Below are 19977 nucleotides of genomic sequence, written 5' to 3' on the forward strand. Positions count from 1 at the left end.
GCAAAATTTGCAAGTAATGAATTTTGGATTTAAACTCTAATCTGATTTCAGAGTGCACACTCTTAGACATGATGCTATGAAATGTGATTCGCAATATCTTTATCAATGATCTGTACTAGAGAATAAATTTGAGATTATAGGTAAATGCATGGAAATATGTGGTTAACAATCAACAAATACCCAGTGTTTTAATTAAAGATTTTTGGTGCTAGTATTCTGAAGATCACTAATTACTATAGCTAGCATTCAAGAGAAGAGACTGAAAGAAAAAAAAAATTACACTATAACTGAAGACTCTGTTTTATTTCACATTCATAATGTTAGCTGCACATTATATAACTGGTGATAAACTAGAAAGTATTGGTGTCTTCAAGCATAAATCAGGATGTAATAAAATGATTTCCTTACTGACTAAGGTCCAAAAAGTTAGATGGCAGTATGGTAAAATGTTTGGGATGTTGCATATATCTTGGCCCCATTATTAAAAGTGAAGAGTATGGGAAAAGTGCTGGTGTTTGAGGAATAGATTATGTTCTACTGGAGTTTGTCTTTGTAGGAGAAAATATTTTGCTAGTTTATAGGATTAGGTTACATAAGAACTGGTATTTCTGAACAAGATAAAGTCATTACTGTCACTAGTAAGGGTCCTGTTACCAGGAATAATTTGGAAAAAAAGTGACCTAAAAAATGTGTTTCTAGTAACTTGCAACATTTTATCTTCTTAAAATAATAAGCTCCACAGGAATGAACAATATGATGCCTCAGAATTGTTTCCAAGGGGTATATTTAGATCTGGATTTATACAGATCACAGAAATATATTTCCTTTAGTGAGCAGCATAAAGAGAGGCTTCTGTTTTTGTTTTTAAGGCAAAACAGGAAATATATAAATGGGTCACATAAATGAAAAGGCCAAAGGTGGAGCTCATTTTNAAAATGTTGGCATGCAACAGGACCTCTGTTTGTTGAATGAATGAAGGCATATATGAATGAACAAGTCTCAGAGGGTCAGAATTTTCAGGACTGTGAGGAGTGGTAAGGAGCAGCCATGGGGAAGGAGGAAACTGGAGTGTATGCAGTGCACAGAATACAGAGACACTGCTTTTGAGAGCTTTAGAAGAAGCCACATGATCAGAAGTGAGCCAGGTTTCAGTTGAGATCAGAGAAGAGGCTGAGCATATGGATGGTTTTCCAGAAGGTAGAGTGGAAGGCTTGGAGGGTGGGAGGAAGCAGGATACTGAGAACAAGAATGTGTAGCGCATGTGTGGATGATATACTCAAGAATCAATTTTCTGGCGGAAGATAAAGTTGGGGCTTTCATGTGGGGTTTACCTATGAAAACAATGATGGCTGCCTTGATAAATCTCATCTCATTCTGTACAGAAGTTTTGGCTATCTCTTCTGCAGCTCCCAACCCTAGACTTTTATTTACCAAAATTCAGAGACAGAAAATAGTGTCATGGTTCAATAGAGTAGGATAATTTAGGATTTTGAGAATGTCTTTTTACTTAAAGCAAATAATGCCTCTTAAATTAGAGCAAACGCCTTGTCTCTGATGTATGATGATATAAAATTCTATAATGCTACACTTAGGTTAATTTAAAATATTCTTTCCACACCCATGGATGTGGTCACACAAGCGTTCCTTATTGATATGTTGAAAACATCACTCTTGGGTCTTAGTAGCTGTTTATTACTGGATGATCATTAAACCTTTCTGAGCCTCTGCTTCCTTGTTTTTAGAATAGGGATTTAGAATAGGTTTTATGACATTTAGCTGATGAAATTTTGGGGAGGAATATAAAAAAATTGTAAACACAGAGAACCTAGTGCTCTAGAATTCATACTCTCTGGTGTATAACTAGTGGTCTCTCACCTTTAGGAAGGTTTGATATTTAGCCGATATATNTAGAGGAAGGAAGCTTTAATTACAAACTTAGGTCTTAGGAACCAAGTACAGAGAGGACAACTGAAACAACTGTGATTTATATTGCTTAATTGTTTATTTTTTTTCACTTTTTGCTTTTACTTTATATGAAGAACTCCAATCCTGGCTAGTATACAAGGTTTGAGATGGTAGTATGGCTGATTGACATCACCCTATTTATTATACAGTTTCCGATGTGTCTTCAAACGTTCCCTAACTGGGGACATGAGCTTTTCACCTAGACCAGGGCGAGAATAAATGATGAGAGGAAAAAGGGGTTGACTGTGATCTATACGTATATTTTCATTCTTTATCTCAAGACCAACTCTAACCTTTTTCTGCTCCAAGCAACCAAGTTATGAGGCTTAAATGTATAGTTATTTTTGCTCTCCACCTCTGGGTGGGTTTGCCCCACAGGTCACTGAGCTGGTAGATAAGCAGGAAGGAGAAGAAGAAGGCGTGTCTACTTTTCTGGCTCAAGTTGCCTCTGGCTGGCCTATTTGACTCAAGTTCAGTATTTAACTCAAAGCAGCCTCCTTTACATGGCTCCTGCGAAACCTGTGGGTAGTTGCCTTTATTCTGGGTTAGTTCACTAGCACCCTCTGGTTTTACTAGCACCTGTATACGTGTTTGTAAGCCCCTCTCAAATGATCCTCACTTGCATGCTCACCTGCTTCCTGTTAGGGACCTAACTGACATCATTCCTTTTCTATCTCCTGTTAGTAAACAGAACCTAGGCCATGATAAGTGTTTGAGGTAGAGAAGAGGTTATCAATTGTGACTTGGGGCTTTTAGAAGAAGAAAGAGGAAGGCCAAGGGATTAAGAATGTAGGGAAACATTATGAATCTCTTATTTTTATTTTTTTCAAACATTTCCTCCCATTTGGAAGGTTGCCTTTTCTTTTTTTTTTTCTTATATGATTTTAAAATTGAGATATAGTTGCCATATAACATTATATTAGTTTCAGATGTACCTCATACTAATTCAATATTTGAATATATTGTGGAATGATCACAAAAGGTCTAGTTACCGTCCATCACTACACATAGTTATAAAACTTTTTTTCTTGTAATGAGAACTTTTAAGATCATGTCTCTTAGCAACTTTCAAATATATACCAGAATTTCAAATATATACTAGCTATCGTCACCATGCTGTATCTGATATCCCCAGATCTTATTTTATTTTATAAATGGAATCTCCTTTTGTATAGTAGGCCCATTCTAGGTCTGTCTTGTCATAATAATAATGTCAGCCTGTTCTTCTTCAAATTTTTATAATTAATGAATAGCCTAAAATCAGGACCAGCCACATATTTTATGGGGCTCAGTGAAAAACGAAAATGTAGAGTTGGAAATTTTTGGTGGTTTAGTCACTTCTAAAGAGAAGCTGACACACTGCTTTTGCATTCTAAGGAAAAAGATAAGGAAAAAATTAATGTAGTATTTTAATAAAGCCTGGAGTTCTCCAGAGAATTGAGAAAATACAATTGGAAAAATTTGAGTTGGAAAGATGAGCCCTCTTTTTGGGCCTGGGCTTGACTTTTCTTTAAGTTTAGTTTCAAATGATGTTTTCATTTCAAAGTACCATTTGGCTATAAATAAGTGTTCAATCAATAAACAGTGATATTTCAATTATATATATATATATATATATATATATTCCCCCCACTCCCTCCAGGATTTGTTTACACAAGTGATTTTCAAAATGTGGTGTAGAGATTTTTTTTCAAGGGGTCTGTGAGTCAAAACTATTTTCATAGTATTTATAAGACGTCATTTGCCTTTATCGCTCTCATTTACTTATGTGTTTATAATGGAGTTGGTACAACTGGTTGTCCATAGAGACAGTTTTCCTTCTTTCTTTCTAACCTGTATTTCTTTTATTTCTTTGGCCTTATTCCTGAAGGTTATTTTTTTCTGGATATAGAATTCTGGAATAACATTTTCTCTCCCCGCGCCGCCCCCCAAACTGTAAAACTGGTGACCCCTGTTATAATAGGCAGGAAAATAGTCCCTCAAAGATGTCAGCGTTCTAATGCCATGAACCTGTGAATAGGCTTTGCAACTTTATTGTAATTAAGGCAAGGACCTTTAGCTGGAGAGAGAAGGCGGGATTATCCAGGTGAGCTCAATTTAATCACATGCCTCCTTAAAAGCAGAGAGCCTTTTCCAGTGGTGGTTAGAGGGAGATGTGACTGTGGGTAAATGGTCAGATGCAATGTTGCTTGCTTTGAAAATGGAGGAAAGGAGCCTCGAAACAAAAGGGGCAGCTTCTAGAAGCTGAGAAGGCAAGGAACTGGATTCTCCCTTGGAGTCCCCAGAAGGGAACGCTGCCCTGCAGACACTTTGATATTTTAGCTCAGTGGGATCCACATTGGAGTTCGTACCACAAAACTGTAAGGTAAGAAATTTATGTTCGTTAAAGCCACTAAATTTGTGGCAATTTGTTATGGCAGCTATAGAAAAGTAATGCAACTGTCCTCTACTTTCTGTTTCTGGATTTTGTTTAGCAATCTTCTGTCATCTGAATTGTTGTTTTTTTGTGTGTGTGTGTGTGTAATGTGTTATTTTCTCTGTTTTCTGGCATTTTTGGTTTTCAGCGGTTTTGTTATGAGGTGTCCGGGCGGGGTTATCTTTGAGTTTTCCTATTTGGGGGTTTGCTTAAGCTACTTTAATCGGTAAAATTATGTCAATTGCTCTGAATTGTAATATTTTGGGAAAGATTGGAAAATGCAGTGAGGGTTAACTAGGTTGAAGAACCTTGCTTTTCTTTTTCAAGATTGTTTACACTATTCTCTATCCCTTGAATATCCATATAAATTTTAAAATTAGTTTGGCAATTTAGGCAAAGAAATCAGCTGGGATATGGATAAGGATTGTGTTGAATCTGTAGACCAATTTGGCAAGTATTGCCATCTTAACAATTTTAACTCTTCTGATGTCTTGCTGTTTGTTTGTCTTCTCTAATTTTTTTTCAAAAGTGTCCTGTAGTTTTCAGAGTGTAAATTTTGAACTTCTTTTGTTAAAAATCGTTTTTAATATTCTTCTTGGGACTAAATATTTCTACCTCAATTTCTNAGGCACTCATAGAAATCATCAATTTGTGTAATACTCTCTCTTCTTAGGAGTTTAATGGATGACTTTCTCCACCAAGCTAAAGACTCTTTGAAGGGACTCAAACTTTCAGGGAGAATTTAAGAAACTCACCACTGTTTTCTGTAAGCCACAAAGAATCTGGTTACTTAATAGGAAGCACTAATAACTTCTTTCATGTTCTTAATGAAAGAACACGTTTTATATCTGTAGGTATCCCTATTTTACTCTCGAGGGCACTTTAAGAGTTGATAAGTGACATTTGACATTTGGGGGCTTTTCAAGGGGAAAAGAGCTGTATGTCAATGTGTCAACGCTCCATGCAGTGTGCTAGGTCTATACACTTTGTGAAGATAATCAGCTTTCAATGGCTTCAAGTTACCAAAGAGAACATCATGTAGTAATTTCCCCCTACTGTTACTTAAGATACATTTGGATAATAGAGCAATTTCCTGCTACTTTCAGCAAAAAATCAGGTTATAGTTAATTTTATTAAAGTAAGTGGTAGTTATAGACTGCCCTCTCTCCTTGTAGCTAAGGCAGTCACAGGAGGTACTAAATTAAATTCAAGTTCTTAAAGAATACACAGTATTCGTGGCAGTAATGGCTGTAATTATTCCAAAGCTCTGTGTTTCAGTTAAGTTCCATAAGAACAAAGATGGATCTATATCTCCATGGTTAATATGATGCCAAGGCCACCATTTCTCAGAAAGAGCTTTAGAACACTTGATGAATGCAGAAAATTTCTGGGGGTGGTGTGGTAACACGGCTGTAATTACTGCAAAGTTGAAAACAATCCTCAAAATGTTCCTTAAATTTTCTGTTCTCTTTGACCAAAGCCAAACAGGTTTTAGTCTCCATTACCTTTCTCAAATAGCTCTCATCAAAATCCCTAATGACTCTGATATTGATAAGTNCTGGGTCATGTGTCCATTCTTGTGATGGGAGATAGAGCCATATGATTGACAGAATATTCATATGAGGGAGTGGCCATGTGACTGAGTCTGTCCAAAGGGGATAGACACTTGAAAAAAGCTTACATAATATTTTATGAGGCTTCTTTTTTGGGCAGACATACCAGGAAACATTGTCTTTTTCTGATACTATTGCTTATTTGGTAGGCTGTAGCTGTAGATAGCCAGTGGCCATCTTGCTTGCCATGTGGATAGAGCCTATCTACAAATCTGTGGTCATTCTTAATGCTCTATAGGGATTATTTTTGGCTCCCTGACTTTTAAGCACATGATAGGTTTCTGTTTCCAGGCCCCCTTGTTGTTGATGGCATTCTCCTGGACAATAAATAATAAGAGAAAACGATGTATCACTTATGGGTGGAGAATTTATTGTTGTTACTGATATGAGACTCTTTAGAGCTCTTTTCCTTAGGCGTAACACTTGGCAACATTGGGGATGGTATGTGCTCCCATCAGTCAGAATAATTCCTGAGTTGTTACCATACCATAATTACTGACTTATTCCTGAAGGACCAGGAACTCCCTTTTGGATCCCAGTGGATATATTATGAGTAAGAAAATAATCTTTGTTCAATTTTAAGTCAATTAGATTTTGGGTTTGTTTGTCACTGCACCATGGTGTAATCCATCCTGATAGTTCTGAAACTATATAAATTTCCATATTGGCTAATTGTATTTACTTAATCTCACAACTATTGTATGGGTCAAGTACTAAGGCAGATATTGCCAGTATTTATTTCTATATTTGTCCCTCTCATAATCAGTTCTTTACTTTTCGTTTCAGATAGATGTAGAAGGCTTGGTGATAAAGTGTACATTTTCCTAAACCATTGTGATTGACTCCACTGATTGCCTTTTATACAATTAAGTATAATTTATCTATCAGAAGATATTACTTTTTCCCCCTCATACAGCCTCTGTACCTAAACATTAAAAGAAAGTAAACTTCTTCCAAACCTCGATTTCATTTAAAGAAAGCCTGATTGAAAAGGTTTTTATGCAATAGTGCAACACTCTAGATGAGCAATACGTCAGAGATGTGACCCTGTACAATTTCCCAAACACTTCTGCTGTTGAAATCATGTTTTATTATTGACTTTTAAGCTATATTTATCTCTTTCCTTTCTTCAGGGATTCTTTTTCTTTGCAGCAGAATGTTAAGGAGACAGCAAATTTCTGTCTCTTATTAGCCAAAGTTGAAAGAAAACAAAAATTGCCCCAGTGAAATATTTAAGAATGACATCAGGATAATACGTGTATATAACTTTATGTCTCTCTTTCTGCACCTGAAAGTTTCAGCTCAGGAATCAAGGCATAACAGGAATTTCTAAAGTGAGAAGCAAAATCAGGATTTGAATTTTCAAAGGAAAGAAATTCAGAAGAGGTTTCATAGCTCTAAGATACCTTCATCCAAAAAGGGTCATACAAGAATTAGATTGTGGGAGATTTTTCAGGGTTTGGTGGAAAGAATTTATTTGGTATAAACTGCGCAGCGATTCTTGCCCTTGAACTTGGCAGGGGGTTGGAGACATGCCTAGTGAAGAGCCCTCCATCAGGACCATGGAGATTTTGAGCTGGGATTCCTGTAGTTACAGGCAGAGAGGACTCGCATCGGATCAAGCTGCTTTGCCAATGGAGTTGCTGTGACTAGTAGGTTTGGTTTGTTCTGAGTTTCTCTGGGCAAAGGGTGAATAAGTTTTACCTGTGCATCAGAGGATGGCCAGATGGGAGAACCAGGTTGCAACCATTAGAAATCCAGCCAAAAAGTTCTCTTGAAAGTACTATGCGCTCCCAAAAAAGAAGCTGTTAGTGTGACTATCTAAAAATCAATGGGCTAAGTGGGAGCAGCAGGAAATGGGTCTTGGGAAAGAACAACAGAATGTTCTCAGTTGGAAAATCTCTGAAGAAGGCTCAAAATCACTTAAGAGTAAAGGAATCAACTTTAAACATCTGACAGGCTCAGAGGATGCAAAGCTACTTAAAATAAGGCCAATTAAGTGAGAACTTTCCTATTTCTCTGCCCTTTTCCCACTACCTAGATCCTCTTTGTTGCAGAAACAGTGATGAAAGCACCTCTGAAAGAAGTTGCCCTCTAGCAAGGGCTAGCTCCAAAAATGGGGACATTGCAGCCAAGTCTTAATTATGATATGTGGTTGAATTTTTTAGCTATAGAATTGAGAGAATGCTTGGAAATTAAAGTGGCCTAGGCTTTTATTTTCTCTACGAGCAAGCAGGGGTGACTACGCCATGAGCAGGTTTGAACAGACTAGAGAGTAACTCCTGGAGGTACACACCCACGGTACATGTTTGTTCAGCTCACTGGTTATGTTCACTAAGGCTTACCTTTGAATAAAGAACACAGCCTTTCTAGTTTTCAAATGATACTTTTCATTAATACATATATTTCTTTGAATCTAAATTGCACTAATTTTTCACATATTTAAAATTGACGTGTACATTTAATGTGAAAATTTGTGTTCTTTCCAAAAATGTTTCCATAATATTAACAATACATCTTAGAATTGCTTGGGTCCTAGCATTTAGGAACTACATTATTATAAAGAGACTATACCATATTTTTATACAATAGTTTACATAATTTTTTATTAAGTATTGGAGCAAGTCACTGGGGAACTAAAATGGTCATTCAAATATATGCAATTTCAATCTAAGTTAACCTGTAGTTTAAGAAACTAGGATTTTGATTTTGGATTTTCCACATACTAGTTAATGTAGCTTTTTTTTTTTTTTTTTTTTTTAGAGGGCAGCGTCACTGGCCCTCACATGTGGGATCCGAACTGGGGCTCTCTGTCGTCCCAAGCCAGTTCTTAACCAATGCACCACTCAGCCGGCCCAAATGTAGCATTTTTTGAACAGTGTAATCATTAAGAAGTCTACCTTTTTTAAAAGGCTGAACTGGTAATTTAAAACAGTAAATTGTTTTATTAATTGCAACTATTATGATCTGAAATATCACCGACTTTTAAAGAGCTCAAGGCTTATTTTATTTTCAGCTTTGTTTAAATGTGAGATGAAGTATTTTGGGCTTGTTTTATACGAGTAGAAATATGTTTTGCTATCAATAGGTTAAATTATTGGTTTTAGGCAACATAAGTAGTTGAGGAGAGTCTCAAATTCAAATTCTAATTTCTTAAGTTCCAATCCAATGTTTCTTCTTTATTTTTTCTGCTGCTTTGAGATAATTAAGATGCATCAGAAAAATATAATAACATTATTGAAAAAAACTGCATCCACGCTAACGGTCCATATCAATTATAAGATATAATACATTCACTTCTAGATGTATAAAAATGGATGTTATTCAGAATCAAGAGAAGATAATACTCTTCAGTCTAAGATATTAACTTAACAAATGAATCATGTTGAGTCCTGCTCTCATTAAGAAAATCTTTGGTGTAGAGAGGAGTACATAAACATGTGTAAGATATAATTTCTGCTCTTAAGGAAATGAATGTTTTTTTTCTGAAGGGAGCGCTGTGAAAAACAGCATGCACATGGGACCACATGGTAAGAACACAGGCAGAGGCACAGATGAGGAATCTCATCCTTTGTCCTAGCTTCAATACTACTTAGATTGGGTGATTCCGAAATTATACTGTTTCTAGCCCCGATTCCCTTAATACGTTTTGTTTTTGTGTTTTCCATATTTTCAACTATCCCTTAGCCATTTTTCACCTGACATCCTCAGGGTGACCCAAATGAAGTACTATCTTCCCGCAACAGCCTTGGTCCTGCTTCCGCATGTCTTACCTTCGTCATTACAGTTGCCCACTTGCCAAAACCAGAAACATCAAAGTTGTCTTAGAATGCTTGTGTGTCTTCATACCGCCACACCATTAGATTTAGTTACCACAAAGATTCTTGCTCTGACATATCTTTAAAAAGCTTAATGCCTCATTTTTTTGTGTGCTTCCTTATTGATTCAGGCTCCCATCAACTTTTGCCTTGGTGTCAGCAATGACCTCTTGGTTGATCTCCTTTATCTCAGTTTCCTCCCTGACAGTTCCGTTCTACTACTGTCATCAGAATTCTTTTTTTTTTTTTAAGATTTTATTGGGGAATTGGGGGATGGGAACAGCACTGGGGAATTGGAAGAAGGGGAACAGACAAGTTGCTGTCCTTTTCTTCTTCAATCTAGTTAGTTGTGGAGGACGTTGCTTCACTGGCCCAAGTTGGCACCATCATTGCGCTTTTCTGGGTGAGGCAGATCAGTCGCTGGCTTCTGGATGGCTGCTCACGGAGGCTTCTCATGCTGGCTGCTGGCTTCACACACCCTCTGCAGCAGGGGCTGCAGCCTACGCCGATGCCGGAGACTCACGGCAGCCCAGCTCCAGGTTGAGCTGTTGTTCAGCATCTTAGCTGTAGAGGGCAGTGTCACTGGCCCTCATATGTGGGGATCTGAACCTGGGTCCTCTGGTGTCCCAAGCCAGCTCTTAACCAATGCACCACTCGACCGGCCCAGAATTATTATTTTATAACACAGAATTGCTCATTAGAGCTTCTACTTAAAATACTGTTCTTGTGGATCTTAAAGTTTAAACTGTTGAAGTATGACTTTGTGTTTTTCTTTCCACCCTTTAAGTACACTGTATTGTAAACATTCAATTACAGTAGATCCAACTTAGAGAGGCTCCCTGGCTTAATTCATATATTCCTGAATTCAGTAATTCATGAATATCAATTGAGCAGCTACTGCATTCTCAATAGAGAGTTTAGGTTCTAGGAGTACAGCAATAAACAATACAAAGTCTCTTAACTCAAAGGCTTACATTCTGATTAAGAAAAACAATAAATTTTAAAATAAGTAATTACATATCAGAAGACACACTGATGTGTGCTTGTTTGTGCATCTGTAAATATAACCTCAGATATAACAAGTGTTATGAAGAAAATTAAAGGGGTAGGTTTTTTTTTTTAAAAGGTTTTTATTGGGGAATTGGGGGGATGGGAATAGTGCTGGGGAATTGGGGAAAGGGGAACAGACAAGTTGCTGTCGTTTTGTTCTTCAGTCTAGTTGTGGAGGATGTTGCTTCACTGGCCCAAGTTGGCACCATCATTGCGCTCTTCTCTGGCGAGGCAGATCAGTCGCCGGCTTCTGGACGGCCGCTCACTGCGGCTGCTGGCCGCTCACTGCGGCTGCTGGCCACACATGGTAGCCCATGGCAATCCACTGCCACAGGGACTGCAGCCCACGCCGTCGCCGGCGACTCATAGCAGCCCAGCTCCAGGTTGAGCTGTTGTTCAGCATCTTAGCTGTGGAGGGCAGTGTCACTGGCCCTCACATGTGGGATCCGAACCGGGGCCCTCTGGCATCCCAAGCGAGTTCTTAACCATCGCGCCACTTGGCCGGCCCTAAAGGGGTAGGCTTTGAGGGGCTAAGCCTCAGTGCTGAAATGGCATTTGCGACAAGAACTAAAGGAAATGAGCGAGTCACATGGTATACAGAAGGACATTCTGGACATAGGGAAGACTAGACGCTGAAGCCCCAAGTTCAAGGATCACTTTTTCCACTGTGTCCAGACTGCTGATAAGCTCATGGACTTAATTATTAATTCATAATAGGATATTTCTGATTTCCATTTTATACTGTTTTCTAGTTTCCTTCTCTCTGCTGAAATTCTGCATTTATTTTGTCACATGGTCATCTTTTCTATCATGTCCTCCAGCGTATTTATCCTGGGAAACTTTAGGTCTGCTTCTATCGATGGTTTGCTGTCTTGGCCATGGGCCATATCATTTTGCTTTTTCACATATCTCCTAACTTTTTAAATTGTGCACTGCATATCTTAGGGGATGGTACAGTAGAGAATAAAATAAACATTACTTCCATAAAAGGGCATACCTCTTCTGTTGTGTTTCTGACATGCTGAGTTAATGTAATCTATAGTTGATTTAGGTTTCAGCTTTGAAGAGTTGGCTAAATTTAGCTAATCATGAGCTTCAGCTGTGGTGAGAGTAGACTCAGGATTTTCTCTTCATTAGGTTTTGGAATCTTAGCCCCAGTGAAACCCTGGAAATATTTTTCTGATTTACAGCCAGGCTGGTAGGTATTTTGGGAGCTGGTCTATTCCTTTTGCTCTCCAGTCCCACTCTCAACCTTAGAAAATCTCTCTTTGTCCTGATGCTTTGTCCCAAGCTTTCAGAGGGATGTTCCCTATCTTGGAGGAATCTCTGTTAGCTCTCCTGCCTCACCGTCTGCCCCTGTCTGCTGTTGCCTGACCCGTGTGAAATCCTATTATGCTCAGGGTGATTAGTCTCAAATCTTCTGCTATGCCAAGCATATAGAAGGCCTTTTTGGCTTTGCACTTGTAGAAGGTCCTATACACTTAGAGGGATCTTCCAGCAGTTCTGCCCTTGTCCTTGGCATACCTACCCCTGTGGACTTAGTGAAGAGTTATGGCAAGGAGCTGGTAGGCGGAGGAGTTTTGCTCTGTTTGTAGGACTTTTGGCATTCTAGCCAGTCATGCTTGTCCACACACAGCTAGGACAATTTCCACTGCTTTCTTCTTACTCCTGCCTATGGTAGATTCCTTGTTCCACTGCTTCTCTGGGGATGAAAGCAGCTGTGGCTATCATCTGTCCTCAGAAAAGATTTTTACTTCATTAAATTTAGTTCCCTTTTGATTCTTTGAACCCTCAGTTCTTTGAAACTATGCTTTTGTAGCTTTTCTGGTTTGTTCTTGTTAAGATAGGGATAATCTCTTGAGGTACACAACATCCTAACTGGAAGTAGAAATCGTGCATCCAAATTTCTGAGACCCCTAAAATTCTGAGAAACTTTTCTCATAGGAAATTGCTTAGGTGGACTTGGGTTTAAGCCAAGAGGAAGCTAAATTATTAATTTTTTAAATTCTATAAATAGTTTTGCATCTCCCTAGCATGTGTCAGAGATTGTTCTAGACATTGGAAATATGGGGGTGAGCAAGATAAATTCCCTGACCTCATGAAACTTACATATTTTATGGAAGGTGGACAGGAAGGAATTAACTATATTTCAGCACTGAGTTTTAAATAATGACAAATACATTGAAGGAAACAAAACACGATGAATGAACATATTAGGCCAAGTTCATGTACTGTCCTGGATTTGCCTGGTCTTACCTACCTGTATATTCACACTGAGTGTTGATTTTAGTGGCTGGATTAGATCTAGTGATTATTTAGATTATCTCTGGAATCATAAAGCTATCTCAGCTACCACCACAGCCTAAGGAGAACTTATGTATGGTGACAACTGGAAAGGAGAGGCCCCTGTCCATTTACTACTTGGAACGGATGCTTAAAATCTCTGGCCTGTTCAGTGGCTTCCTGGAACAGCCACTTTACACAACCTTGAGTTTGGAGAAGTTAAAACCCTGTGGGACCTCATACTCATAAGGATGGCTACTATATTTAAAAAATAACAGAAAATAGCAAGTGTTGGTGAGGGTGTTGAGAAATTGGAACCGTTGTGCATGGTTGTTGGGAATGTAACATGGTGCAGCTGCTGTAGAAACATCATGTCAATGCCTTAAAAAATTATGAATAGAATTACCGTTTGATCTAGATATTCCACTTTTGGGTATGTACCCAAAAGAATTGGAAGCCAAGTTTTAAAGAGGTGTCTGTATACCCATGTTATAGCAGCTTTATTCACAACACCTAGGAGATGGAAGCAACCCAAGTTTCCATAGACCAGTGGATAAACAAAATGTGTTATATGTACAATGGAATGTTATTTAGCCTTAACAAGGAAGGAAATACTGTCACTTGATACAACATAAGCCAGTCACAAAAGGACAAATACTGTATGATTCTACTTATATGAGTTACCTAATGTAGTCAAATTCATAGAGATAGAAAGTAGAACAATGGTTGCTAGAGACTGGATGGAGGGAGAAATGTTTAATAGATATAGAATTTCAGTTTTGCAAGGAGGTAAAAGTGCTGGAGGTTGATTGCACAACAGTGTGAATGTACTTAGCACTGCTGAACTGTGTTTAAAAGTGGAAAAGATGGTAAATTTTATGTATTTTATCACAATTGGAAAAAAAACGAAAAACAAAACCTTGTTAGGTAGACTTCAGATAATGACAGAAGGGTGGAAGGTTAGAAGATAAATTGCATACTCTTTCTCTCCCTGTTCCCTGCAGTGACAGACTGTTAGGAGATCCAGTCATTTCATACAGCCCTTTTGGGGAACTCGGTGAGACCAAGTGCTGCTTTTTTTTTTCTTGAGAAACTGGGCCAACTCAACAAGGCACCCTTTGGGCATATGCTATCTTTTTTTCCATTATCTCATTTCCCTTTTATGCTCCTTCTTATTTCCCTAGGATTTCAAAAAACACCCCCACTCCCTAGTCCATTTTAGCACTTTTGAATCAAGTTTTATTTTTTGGGAAACCCAGGGCCAGGCGGTGGGTTGATGCTGCTTGAGGTGGTTTGTTGAGGGCAAACATTTTAGGAGAGACGCCATTTGAGCAGAAGCTTGAATAACGCAGTAGAATGTAGAGATCTTCAAGAAGAGCATTTCAGAGGCAACAGCAAGCAAAGACCCTGAGGTGGGAGCAAGTTTGGTACTTTTGAGGATTGACAAGAGGATAATGAAAATAAGAAAGAAGACAAGTGGCAGGAGATGAGATGAGAGAGGGAGTCATGTCCCCAGTCAGTTAGGGCTTTGGAGGCATTGTAAGGATTCTGAATTTTCCTTTAAATAATGGAGAGCTAGTAGGAGGGAGTTACATCATTTGAGCTACAGCTGTAAACAGATCTTTTCTCATATCATTTGAAATAAGAAAAATAAACACATGTTGGTGAGGATGTGGAGAAATTGGTACCCTTATAGATTATCGGTGGGAAAGTAAAATGATGCAGCTGCTATGGAAAGCAGTCGTGCAGTCCCTCAGAAAGTTAAATCATATAAGCCAGTAATGTCACTTCTGTGTATATGCTCAAAAGAAGTGAAAATATGTATCCAAGTAGAAACTCGCACACAAATCTTCATAGCAGAACTATTCATAATGACCAAAGGCAGAAGGAACCCAAATGTCCATCAGCTGGATAAGCAAAATGTGGTATATGCATATATTGGCATATTATTGAGTCATGTGAAGGTATGAAGTTCTGATTCAGGCTGCAACATGACTGAACTTTGAAAATATGCTAAGTGAAAGGAATAAGATAGAAAAGGTAACATACTTCGTGATCCCTTTATGTGAAATATCCAGACTAGGTAAATCCCAGAAACAGAAAGCAGATTAGTGGTTGTCATGGTGGGGTGGGGATGCACAGTGAGTGCTAATGGGTGCAGTTTCCTTGGGGTGAGGACAATATTTTGGGATCCGATGATTGTACATACAGCGTATGCATGTACTAAATGCCACTGAATTGTATAAAATGGTTAAATTATGTTACATGAATTTCACCTAAATTAAAAAAAAAAAGAAAAAAAAAAGATCTTCCTGGCTTATCTGCAGACATAAGAGAGAAGCAGAGGACCCAGTTAGGGAAATTGCATTAGTCCAGGCAAGAGCTAATGGTGGCTCAGGCTAAGGAGGTAGTAATACAGATGTCATTTCTTGGGGATGAAATGAATGTGGGAGGGAAGGCAGTAGACGAGCTAGATGGAAGCCAATAAGATGGATCATTTCTAAATGGGAGTCTAAGAACATTGTAAACCTATTCGGCAACTTTTTTTGTGGACCCTGGTACATTTCAGTGGACTCAGGGCCATGTGGTTGGTCAGAATCTTGAATGACCTAAAAACAGGCAACTTGTTTTCTTTTCCATTTTCATAGTTGCTTATCTTGCTAATTTCTTTTTAGAAGCGTTACTCTTAGAGGAAAAGGATGCACAGGGTATGTAATACAGTAGTTCCATTGGTTTTCCTGCCCTTTATGCATACATTGGAAATGGTGGTTTAATCCTTAGGTGTTTCACTGCTGCCTGAAATGGGTAAAACCTTTCTTAAATGTACCCTTTGCTTTAGAAATTCACAAGAGGACCTTTGGTTGTTTTGCAATTAAAAGATAATTCTGTTATCAAGGTTTTTGCTGGAGGAGTCCTTCTTACCTCTTATCGTCACTTATAACCTTTCTCCTGAACTTAAACTAGGCTGGAGCAGGGTATAAAAGTCATTTTGAGCTTCAGCAAAGCCAAGTATTGTTAAAACCTCAAGGAAGGCTTGAATTTTTCTTTGTTTCTTTGATTTTTATTAGCATAGACTAAAAAGTGTATCAACCCTGGCCTTTTCAACAAGGCAAATAATTTTGTGTAAAGAAATCAATACCAGAGGATATGAATTCAGTAGCTTTCCATTTTAATCAGCTAATATTGTGTGACTCATGTACCTCAGTCAGGACTGGGGGGCTTTTAGGCAAGTCTAGATAAATGTGAGGTGGAGTAATAAATGCGACAGTAAAAAGTCTACTATCCTACATTTTCTGGAAACTAGACAGCTCAATATCTAAATGGTATTCTTGAAAACGGAGATGCAAGTGGAGTGAATAACAACCTGGAAGGGTAGTAAGGAAAGAATTCCTATGGCAAAGAATCCAAATCAATGTGGTCACTTTTTCCTGAGCACAAATGTTAGTAGCTTTGTTCAGTGTTTGTTTTTATACCTGACATTCCCACAAAAGGGAAAAAGTTAAGATCAGAGACCGAGCACGCACGCACTGTGAGGATAAGTGATTTCCAAGCTGACAGAAGTTAAGGATCAACCCTGGGCTACAATTCATGAGAGACTTTTTCCATCTGAACTTTCTGAACATCAATCAGCTCTCCTGCCCAATGGAAGTGGTCCCGTGAAAAGAAAACTGGGATAGAAGTCTACTTTGGAAAAACATATTTTATTGGAAAATAACATGCTTAGGCTCTTAAGTTAGCAGTTTTAACTTTTCAGTACTGAAATATAAAATTACGTCAAGAGACATATTTAAATGGATCGTGGTGAGGCTGTTTCCAATGACTGTCAGGGGTAAGCCAGCAGCAGCATAACATAGATAACAAGGGTTTTCTTCCTAGAAAGTTTCAGCTCTAACTCGATAGGCTCTAAGTGGCAGTCATTCATAAATCAGTAGGTGGTAATGGAGCTCTTTTAAATCAGGTTCTTCCTCACTCCGTCTAGCAGGTCACCCTCTTTATAATCCATTTTATCTCACTAATCAACACCTGAGAGATGGGTAGGCTGGTTATGCCTGTTAACTACCTGGACCAGCTGCTTTCTAGGCAGAGTGTTGGTTACCAAAGCTTCTCTTCATAGCGACTCCCTTGGCTATGTTGGAGAGTCTAGTAGAAAACCAAGTAAGTACAGTAAAATGGAATGAACTCTAAAAGGTTAAATTAGGAGCAGTGTGTCCTCTGTCTAGTGCAGTATTTTAAAAAATTGAATTGTTGCCAATATTTTATTATGTATTTAGTTTTTTATTGGTTTCTTTTTAAAATTAAACTCATTGGGGTGACATTGGTTAATAAAATGATATCGGTTTGAAGTGTACAGTTCTATAATACTGTAGTTCTAAAATGGGAAGATTACATACAAAAAATCCCAGGTTCCCAACTTTAAGAATTGGAAAGTCTTAATCTGGATTTGCAGTCTCACATGACCAAACCCAGCCGTTGCTAAGTAGCGGCTGCTGCCTTCAGAACAGGTAAGTCTTGACAAGGGCAAAATGTCCCCATGTTGGTTTTTTCTTTCTTTTAGTCAGCATGTCTGGTCTGCTTTACCTGCCTGGATCCTATTAGATATCTGAGTGGGCAACCCCCAATTAATGAGTGTAAAATTTTTGTAAAATAGAGATGGCTAATCAGAATTCACTTATGCTTTCCTAAACCAAAAGCCCTTAATACGCAGACCCGAGCTTTATAGATGTTCCCCTACCTTTCCAGCTACCTTCTGTTTGAGTCTGTTGGAAATTTGCTGCCATAGAACAGTAGTTATCTGACTCACTCTAGATAAATTATATGGAAAAGGGAATTGTATGGAAGTATATTTCCTGTGACTGTGTTTTGAGTTGTCTCCTAAATGTGACCCCATTTAAAGAAGAAGCTTGAGGCTGGAGAAAATAATTATCCTTCTCTTTCAAATTGCTACAGTCTTTCTGGAGGGCAGTTTATTAAGAAGTTTATAAAAAGCATAAAAGCTTGTATACCCTTTAACCCAGTAATTTATTTCATTCATAGAAATATATTATGAGGAAATAAGCAGAAAAGGGCTCAAACATTTATTGTGATGCTATTTATAATTGGAAAAAATATATAGATACAATCTAAATACTTAACATTAGAATAAATTTTGGCATATCCTTATGAATTGAAACTATGCAGCCACTGGAAATAATCTTTCAAAGAATGTTTAACAATGATGTAAATGTCCATGATTTATTATAAAATGGACAAAGGCAATAAGATTCCAATTCTCTGAAACTCATGTTTGTTTGCAGATATACAGAATAGAAGGAAGGGTTTCATAACAAAATATTGATAGGAATTATCTAGAATGACTTTTTTTCTCTTTAATTTGAAATTTCTGCTATGAATACATGATTTTTATAACTGGAAAAGAATGCTCAATTTAAAATCCTGTCCTCCTATCACCCTTCTAGTTTCCCCTCCAGATACCACTCCCTCCCAACTTTTAACAACCAGAGTCAAAAGAATGAACAAAAAGGTCAGAATAGCCACCAAGTGATTGATATTAAAGAATTGTAATCAAGAGGCAGTCTGCTTGAGTTCAAATTCCAGTTCAGATACTTTTGGCCCTATGAGCTTGGGTAAGCACTAGTCTTTCTGTGCCTCAGTTTCCTCATCTGTAAGATGAGTGTTTGTTAATACTTGTATCATGGGGTTGTTGTAAGGATTAAGTAAGTTAATATTTTAAAGCACTTAAAATAGACCCTAGTATATTTTAGATGCTCTTGGGCTTATTGAATAGATCAAGTGTAGTATGAGTGATTTAGGCTAGAGATGGCGGTTGCAACATTTTAAAATTTAGGTTGGAAAGTTTTGAGAGAATAACTTTGTTTCCTTTGGATTTTTGAAGTGACTAAAGACAGTTTGTAGCCCATTGTGCTGTAGGGGGTCAGGTCAGAGTTATTGGAAGTGCCATGAACAATCTGGTGAATATGTTATCAATTCTGGAATCTTTTCTTCTAGAACCCCTCCAGGACAAGATAGGGCTTGTGAGCTTTGCTAGTTCTTGTTCGGCTTTTTGTAGTGCAACTTTGACTGAGAGTGATATAATTTAATGGACCGTTAAAGTAAAGGAGGCCATAAACTCAGATCAAACTGCCAGGATGCATATTTTGCCTGTCTCCGAAGAATCTGGAAACATTAACAGTCCAGTGGCAATGTTCTCAGGCCAAAGTTAAATAAAAATTCTTGTTAGAGGTTTTTTGAACTACATACTAAACACAGATGAGATTGATTCATATGCACTCGTCTAGGGACTGTAGGAAAGGGGATATTTTTATTTTAGTGGAAAATGTGCAATTTCTCACTTGGAAATATCCATGATCTGAGGCTTGCTTTTCAGGAGCTTGGAGTAACCATCCCCTGACTTTGCTGCTGGAACGTATGATAAGCACTCAGTAATAACTGTTTTAATATAAGAGATGAAGTAGCTAGAGTTGCTATTTTAGGTAAGTAAGCCATTTGCATTTTAGAAATTCTAGGCATGGAAGTTCCAGTTTCAGCATATCCAGCCTTCCCTGCTCCTCAAGCTTGTAACCACTTGACCAGCGTCCCCTTACGCTCTACCCCAAATCTAGGCATAATTCTAACTTTAGGCAAGTCTATCCAGTCTATGTGTCTCAAGATTAAGGCCTACCATTGACATTTTTAAATATAGCTATTTCTTGAACTTGCCGAATGAGTTTTCCTTTTTGTTTGTACCTCTCTGTGCTTGTACCTCTGCCTTGAATCTCTAGGTACTTTCATGCTGCTGCCATCGGGTCTCTGATCAAGTGTCACCTTATCAATG

This window comes from Hipposideros armiger, unplaced genomic scaffold, assembly GCF_001890085.2.
Source record: "Hipposideros armiger isolate ML-2016 unplaced genomic scaffold, ASM189008v1 scaffold_245, whole genome shotgun sequence".
In the NCBI taxonomy this organism is placed as follows: domain Eukaryota; kingdom Metazoa; phylum Chordata; class Mammalia; order Chiroptera; family Hipposideridae; genus Hipposideros; species Hipposideros armiger.